This window comes from Salminus brasiliensis, chromosome 1, assembly GCF_030463535.1.
Source record: "Salminus brasiliensis chromosome 1, fSalBra1.hap2, whole genome shotgun sequence".
NCBI classification, from domain to species: Eukaryota; Metazoa; Chordata; class Actinopteri; order Characiformes; family Bryconidae; genus Salminus; species Salminus brasiliensis.
In genome coordinates this window covers 50,031,844-50,040,704 of record NC_132878.1, presented here as the reverse complement: position 1 = coordinate 50,040,704, position 8,861 = coordinate 50,031,844, and positions in this window count along the sequence as shown.

Sequence of the window (8,861 nt, the reverse complement as noted above, 5' to 3'; positions counted from 1 at the left end):
TGGAAGCAAACCATAAATCACACCATAAAAAAGCTGAAGATGAACAGAGAACGACTTCTACAACAGAACACAACGGACTACTTTGAGAGGAAAAAGCTGCGGGGTTTCAGCTTGTTTACAAGCAGTTATACTTGCCAGAGGGCTTTTCCAAGTACTGACCATGTACCCAAACTTTTTCTTTTGGGCCCTTTTCCTTTTTTTGTTAATTTCAATTGTAAAAACTCATGTTTAACAATTTAGTTTGAAATCAGGCCAACTTTTATTCGCTTAGCTTTGCACACTAGCAGATATTCTGGGGGTGCAAAATCTTTACATTGCACTGTACAAAGACAACCTCTTGTTGCTGGTTCTTGTTAGAACCTTTTAAAAAGTGTTCTGTAAATCACTGTAAATCACTCAAGTACTATATAGAACCCATGTTGCTTAGAGTATCCTAGAGTCCACAGAAGACAGATCAAACTGGGTGGCAAAAATGAAGGTGGGAAATGATTCGTAATCCTATGCGAACAGTTTCCTCCAGATATCCTTGCTCACTGTTGTCTGATGCAATGCTACACAAACTGCTCCTTAAAGGAACTTCAACTCAAGCAGAGAAACAATTTTTTGCAAATATTTCCTTGTCTTTACGAAGAGCTTCAGGAAGTAGGATGTGCATGCAAACACGTATGCCATACTCCTCTCCTGACTCACTCAGACAGCACCGTAAATGCGTTCTACACTTGACATCTCTTCCGTTATTCCTGGAAATCCCCTTTTCCCTTTTCGGTGGAGAAATGACTCAAGCGAAATGTTCTGATGAAATATACTGGGCCAGATTAAGTGAACTCTGTAGTAACGCTGCTACTGTAGGTCAAATATGCTGCATGGTACAGAAATCACACTATTCACAAAGTCACTGTGATGGTGATCAGCAGACAACTCTTTCTGTCCTTGCTGCTGTGTTTTGGAGATTTTACGTTATGTGACGTTTATGAAGCTACTGGTACAGGTCTTTTCTTTTCTCAGGTCTATTTCCCATAATAAGTACTTTGCTCAATCTCAATCTTTTCAACGTATTTGAATGGTATTGTACATGTACACCACACTGAGGCTCACATAGCTTAACAGATAAGCTGTCCTTAAATGTACCTGTCAACTGCTCAACTGCTGTGTTACTGTGTATTACTGATAATAATAAGTGTGTGTTTTGTAGGAGTGCAATTGTGCACAGTTCGGTGCAACGGAAAAGCCCAACCAAAAGCATAAGACTAACCAGGGTTTCTTTTCATTTGTATTGAACAGATAGTTTGTCACAGTTTTATAGCGCTTGTAAAAGGACCATGTTTACCCTTATAGTGCGACTGCGTGGCGCTCATACGCTCATGACGGTTTGGCATGAATACACGTACCGTTACACCTCTAGTATTTAGTGAACCAAACTCATTAGAAAAAAAATCTAAGAGCAATTAACACAGTTTCAAATGCTAAAACTAAGCTAGCTGGCTGTCTAATATGGAGCATATCACATTTATATTTTGTGTATATGACTTTAGATTAGATAGATGATTCAACTTTTAATTGTAATCTTTTATGATGGCAAGCAAGCAAGCATGTGTGAGATGGGTGTTGATGCTAGGGGGTTTTCTTACTATGTATAATAACGTCCAGGCACCATTTCGAAAGATATTGTCCCCTTTTTATGTCGAGTTAAAGACATCTAGATGTTTGTGAATATGATCAGATATTTTGTTGAAATTTCAGGCATGGAGTATACATGTGTATTAAAGTTATTACTCGTCTAATTTAAATTTCTAGGTTTTCTAGGGCTGCAGTTTATATTAATATGTTTTTAATATGTTACTGACTAAATACTGCATAGCGGTGTATGCTCTGAGCTGTCTAATCTTTGCATTTTTGAACAACATCTGTGAAATAACCATTTTAGTGTTGTAGTGAATGCGCTATAATGTCCTATTGATATTTATTTATTGGTATTGCTGATTAGGCCATCTCTGACATCTCCTCCCAGATAGCTTAATGAACTCTAATGTAAATAAATTACACCACTTTAATTACACACTTTTATTTACCTTTTTTTATCCTTTTTTTTTTTCTTCTTATCCTAATTTCTGGGGTTGTCAAATGTACACTATTAATTTATTGAGACATTATTGAGAAATGACACAATAAAATACAATAGATTTAATTTATATGATCAGTATATATATATATATATATATATATATATATATATATATATATATATATATATATATATATATATATATGCAAACTATAATCACATATTTAATTGATTTTGTGATGTTAAAAGGTGTGCTTTTTGAGCTATTCAAAACAGGGTATTTACATATGTCAATCTTCAAGGCACACTAACTAAAACCATTTAAACTTAAAATGTTACAGAGAGAGGTCCCCTTTTTAAAAAGAAGCAGCCTTTAAAGAAATCAATTCTTGTGGAGCTGTATGTCTTACTAGTCTTACTGTGCTCTATACGCATCTAAATGAAGTCCTCTCTTCTGTGGTAGATGGTGGATTAGGGTTATCTTACATTACTTTTCCTTATCTTAGTCAGTCTACTGTGTTCATTCAGATAGAACAAATCTTTCCTTTTACTTCATTACTTCAATTTCTTTTTGTTTAAAGTGGACAGTATTATCTTTGACGTTTATCATTTATTACTGACATCTTTCTAGTACTAAGGAAGGCATGGTAAAAGAGGAAGTATGGTATGGCAGTGTCAGTCCTTGGAAAAGTCTGGTTTAAGTGACCGGTGGTTCTTTGTGCCACCTCTAGCTACGGATTTAAATTATACATTACTGGGGGATCTTCTATGTGACAGGAATGGAGAAAATCTTCCCTTCAACGATGCAGCAAGTCTTGGCACTGAATTTCACTGCTGTCTTTTAGAGGCAAACACTGTTTCTACCAAGTGTCATTTTCTTTTTGCTCCCAGTCATTAATTTTAAGGGCCCCCCTTAAATGTTCTTCACTCCTCCCCAATTTATGTACATTTGATTCTAGTGTAGGGATGTTAGCTTTTAAACCATTACCTGTTTCTGCTTGGTAGCTATAGCTAAATTTAGGTTGACGTGACAAGCCATGTAGTAAACTCTGCCGGGTGTAAATGGGCCAAAGAGTATGGTAATCAATGGTAATCATATCTCTGTTCTTTGCTTTGGATTGTTTTAGTAAATAATCGTCAGAGAAGAAGTCACATTGTCTTGATTATAACACACTGTTTTTATATCTCTTAATTTCTCAATCCATAGATGAATATTGGGCTCAGAAGCTCAGAAGGCCAGTCAGGTGAGAGGATTTTGCCAAAAATGTGAATTCACTGATCTAAGCCTCAAGTTCTTGTAAATTTAAGATTAATTAAAAAAAGGTGTGTTACGAAATACCAATGACTTAATTTCAGCAATCGTGAAGATTTATGAGCAGTAATAAATAAGAGATTTCATTGTTTTAGTACATTAAGCCACTTTAAGCTTTTTTTTAAGCTCTTTATAATAGATCTAAATGAGAAGAAAATGTAAATGCTTAATGTAAAAATTCTTACTTTTCTTTTAGGCCACAGGTTCATCATTTCAGCAGTACAGAGTATTTATGACCTAACCCTAGTCGTAATTGAGAGACGTTTAGTGTTCCTATTGCATTGTTTCTGTAAAGTAAGCCAAATTAAGTCAAATATTAATCAAAATATCTGCTAGTGTGCTAAGCGAATAAAAGTTGGCCTGATTTCCAAACAAAATTGTTAAACGTGAGTTTTTACAATTTAATTTCCCATTTTGGGGCGTTGTTTGCTCTTGGTTTGGTTCGTTTTCACACACAGAAAAAATCCAAGCTCACCAAACTGCGTCACAATAAACTATGTGAGAACGTTCTCGCTGCTTATTGGTCAGACCTGACCTGTCTGGGGTGGGAGCTAGAAAGTAAATACAGGAAAAAAAAGTCCTGTGTTCTGGACTATAGCAGATTTCTGTGCAGTTTGACATGGAGCAGTGGCAGAGATGGCATTTGCTGTGAACAATGAGTTGAGATTGGATCGAGGTCAGATCATGTTCTCAACACAAACAAGCCACTCCAGAGGTCGCTTGGGACTGGGCCCAGCCCACCTCTGCTCAGTGGTCTTTGTGCGGTTGTTTTGGTCCCCAATCGAGGGCGATTACTGTGTTCACACTTGCCCAAACGCATTACACCGTAGGTGAAAACGAACCAATTTAACTAAACTAAAAAGTGCAGATGTGAAAACACCCTTAGATTCTCCCTTACAATGCTTAAAAGCTTTTGCTGGTTGCAGTATGATGCAACATAACTGACCAAACAAATCTTATGTTTCTTCTCTAAACTCATCAACATCTTTCCATCTCCAGTTTCTAATTCCAACAGTTAGTTTTCCCGGTGCTAATATTGGCCAATTTTTACATTTTCCCCCAGAAATCTGCAGTTTGCTGTATTGTAACATATTGTAAGGTTACAAATAGGAATGCACTAAGAAACTGGATGAGACTGCTTGCAGGACTTTTCGTGTTCTGTAAGATCAGTGAAGGCAGTCTGAGACATGCTGGGTCTGGTAGAAGGGGGTACCTTCTACCAAATGACTAGGCGAGCCTGGTTCCGGCCTCTGTTCTCTTCTGTGCAGACCGTGGTTGCAACATGGCTTACAGTTTTGGCTTCATTCTTATAGAACGTTAGACACATAGGACAGAATGAAGTTTGTTCCTAATGCTATTCGTAATCCATGTTCCTAAACTATGAAAGTATACTGGTCTACTTTATGGCAGATTCACCAAATAGCCATATTTCTGATTGACAGGGTTGGGAGGGTTACTTGGATGGATTCTATACTTTAGGGTTACTTAATGGAAGGTACTCCATTATAGATGACAAATTTCCTGTCCAAAAACGTGACTGTAATGTAATCCGAAGGAGTACGTAGTAACGTAATCTGATTACTTTTAGTTACTTTTGGATTACTTGTTTTTTTTAAGCCATATATTTAAATAAAAATGTACAATTGTTACTATACCATCTACCAAACCATCTCATATGCTCTTTAGATGGTCAAACTTTGTGTCCTCATGAAGCAAATCCCTGTATCCTATATGTGAAATATATATATAAGGCTAATAGATTGAATTCAGCATTTGCTGGTGTATGGTAGTATTTCTAACAGACTCAGTGTGTAGAGACTACAGTGTAGATTTTAGGACATCCTAAGACCTCATCGTCAGTACTCAGGTGTGAGCAGAACGGCATAATTCCTTACATACTATGCGGCTTCGAGTCCCGGGAAAACCATCGCCCTGATCTCCTGCAACTGAACAACAGACCAAACGCCTTCATCTCAGGCCGTTTTGTCTGAGGTCGTTTAGTCTGATGTTCAATTACAAGAGATCTTGGACATGGATATGGTTTAGTACAAGGAATGATGCCACTCTGCCTGATGTCCTGATGCTGATCCTGGTCTGAGGTTGTCCTGAAATCTACACTGTATACGGCAAACATTAAAAACAGCAGCATCTCACAAGCACACACTGGATCACTCGATTAGCAGTAACTTTGTAGGCTGTAATGTAATCCTGCTTGTAATCACTCTCACAATTACTTACTTTTTCACTGTGATCTAGTTTACACATTACACCATTCCATGTATTCCATTACTAAAACTTAGTCAGGATATTAATCATATCCTTGTTAGGTCTGAATGATTTATCTGAGTTAGGAAAAAATGGCTATACAACATTTTTGCAGAGTTGCAGAGAGCTCACTACCATGGATATGCTGATAAAGCCTTGATTTCAACGAAAGGCCCTACAGAAAACATGTCTATTTGATGTATGTCAGTAAACACATTCATGCTCCTTTTTTCCTTTTAGTTTTCTGAAATCAATTAAAGCCCCCGTATTAATAACCATCAGCCAGGTCTTGGCAGTTGATTGCCTCATGCTCCCCCCCGTAAACCAAGGCCATGTCTTCCCCAATGGCTCGGGCACGGATCGGTGCTTTTCATCGCTTCATAAGACAATAAAACTTTGTGCCGGGAATGATGAGAGGGAGCGAAATGGCTTTGACCAGAGCCTGCTGCGCACAATGCGTCACACAGGTGAATATGCCCGCTCACCTAATTGCATATTTTGTGGGGAATTGACTTTTCAATTTCACTTTGGGTGGTGGAGGGGTGGCGGCAACGATGGCAGGGGGCTTTAGTTCTATTCCATCATGTATTCGGATCTCGGCGCTGTGGCTGGATTTCGGAGGCCCCTGTAATGTGATGTGGCACACAGTCTGATGAATTCCCTTCTGTAGCAGACTGGAAGATTTCTATTCGGGCCTTCATTATGTCCATGCCCAAATATAGGCTAGCACACAGGGCCGATATGCAAATAGAGGCAGCCCGGGCGATAAGCCGTGCTCATTGTTTCGAGGGCTGCTGGTTTACGATAAAGTTAATCAAACATCAGATCCATCTCATGAGCGTGTGATTTTCATCCCTTCTCCACAGGAAGGTAAAAGATTGCTACATGGCATGCATTTAACATGACGCCGTCTATTCAGCAGCTAATTACAAATAAGGATTTGTGCTTATTTTGGTTTCTAATCCTTTCAGTAAATGTATGATTACGAATATCAAAGCATACCGTTGGCCTATTCAGCAGTGGGTTTACCGAGACCCACGTTCGCTACCACAGCAAATTTTGGTTTTATTGTTTATTATCAATGTTTATTAGAAGACCACCTAGTGAGTGCTTGAAATGTTTCCTTGAAAATTAAAATAATTCATTCAATATTATTTAGGCTTTGATGTTTTTGATCTGTCTGTGTCTTATGCACGTCATGGAAAACATACCCTACTAATTAGGGTTGGGCAGCATAACGGTAATACCATATACTGCGGTGTGTTTTAAAATGTTGACGGTATCTCAAAATGAGGACGATATTTCAAAACCATGTGAATCAATGTGTCAGGTTTCTGTTCTGGGTCTATCCACGTCATGACCATGTGCATTTAAGAGAGCCACAGGGTGGGGGCGCTGCAGGAGCTCACTGAAAACAGGTGGGTGGAAACCAAGCCCACCGTATTTGTGAGTTAATTACCTGCTGAATTTGTGTTAAAAGGTAAATCAAGCAAGCCTGGATACTAAATGTGCCTGAAAACAGTAGAAAACACTCCTCAGACCAGTCCCTCCTTTCTGCGCTCTCAGGTATGTCGGTCAGTGAGTCAGTGAGTTGATACTCAGCGTATCTGTAGCTGAGCTAGCTAAGCAAAGGCTAGCTTAGTGGGATGGCTAAACATAAAAAAAAAAAAAACATGGAGAAAAACTTACATTTATAGCTTTCTGTCCTTTCAACAGCAGTCGCCCGACCTGAGTCCTTCTCTTCTAAACGTTTAGAAGTGGACTTTCAGTCAGTCAGACTTCAATGTGTACTGTGGTGAGCAATCTGTTGTCCTGCTAACTGAGCTAGCTAATGCTAACCAGCTTACCAGGTACGTATATATAAAATTATTATTTTATTTTAAACCAGGGTTATTAAAATGGTGTTTTCTACTCTGTGAGCAAACTGAACTTTGTATTTGACCATTTTTCAGTTTTAAAATGCTGCCGGTTGAGGTGCTACCGAAGCCATGGAAATGTAGCTAGCTAGCACCATTTGCGCTATTTGTGCAACTTGACTAGCTACAACCCCGCCACCAGTTTTACCATATACCGTGGTAATACCTTAGGACGGTGTAAAAAAAAAAAGAAAAAAGAAAAGGGGATACCACTCTTCCCTAGAACCGATAATTTTACATTTTTTTAAATACTGTCCATAATTAAACAGATGAGATATAAGCAAAGAGTTTGGCACTGTTGTATGATTGACAATATCTTTGGGTGGGTCAAATGACACATATGGATATTGTGACTTTGTGGTGTTTAACCTCTTACACCCTTGGTTTATTATTCAGCTATTAATCCTAATGGATGACAGCGTGGTGGGTTCGATACCCAGGCCCAGCAAGCTGCCACTGTTGAGCCCCTGAGCAAGGCCCTTCACCCTCTCTTCCTATCTATCAGATCTTATGGAGGTCCACAGGGCTCTATTTTGTTATGGGAGATGTGACACAGGGTGGGCTTAAATGCAGGGCCTAAGGGGGTTAAAGATTACAAATCACAGGTATTGCTATGGCATTGAAATGTTTGTAGGAAGAGCATGAGGGATGTTTTACACAGGGCAGTTGCTGATGTTAGATTTAGCACTCCCATCATCTATGTTACCTGTAAAGCTCAGACTGGTGTAGGTTCCCTGGTGGTATTTGTGTTGTGTGAGGGAACCCCGGGTTTCTCAAAAAATAAAAAAAATAAAGGCGCTTCAAATGGTTCTTCGAGTGATGCTGTAAAATAACCACATAGAAATGTTGCCTTCCTCTGCAAATTTGAGGCAGTGCATGCTTTTGCTTGTGTGCACACCTGCAGGTTTTTATCTCCCAGAGCAGATTTGTAGTGTAGCTGAAATGTGCGCTCTTTTCTGGGGCCAGTTGTCATCGATCACACTTCAGATATCATTTCAGAGGCAGTCAGCGCCTGCCCAGTACCTTCAGGCAGCCTAATGTCTTTGTGTGTCAGCTTCCATAGAAAGTGAATGGGACTTAAATCAACTTGTATGAATCTACATAAAGATCATTTATATTGCACAGCTGGGTGATTCATACTTACTTTCAACATTGTGCTTTCCTCAGTGACAAGTCAGCGCTGACCCCAAGGGTTCACCCAGCAGAAACTGCTTAGCAATGCAGAAGTGCAGCATGGGATTCAGGCCGGGGTCCTCAAGGTATGTTCTCTTTGGAGGGAGCTTTCATCCTCCAAGACTGGCGCTAA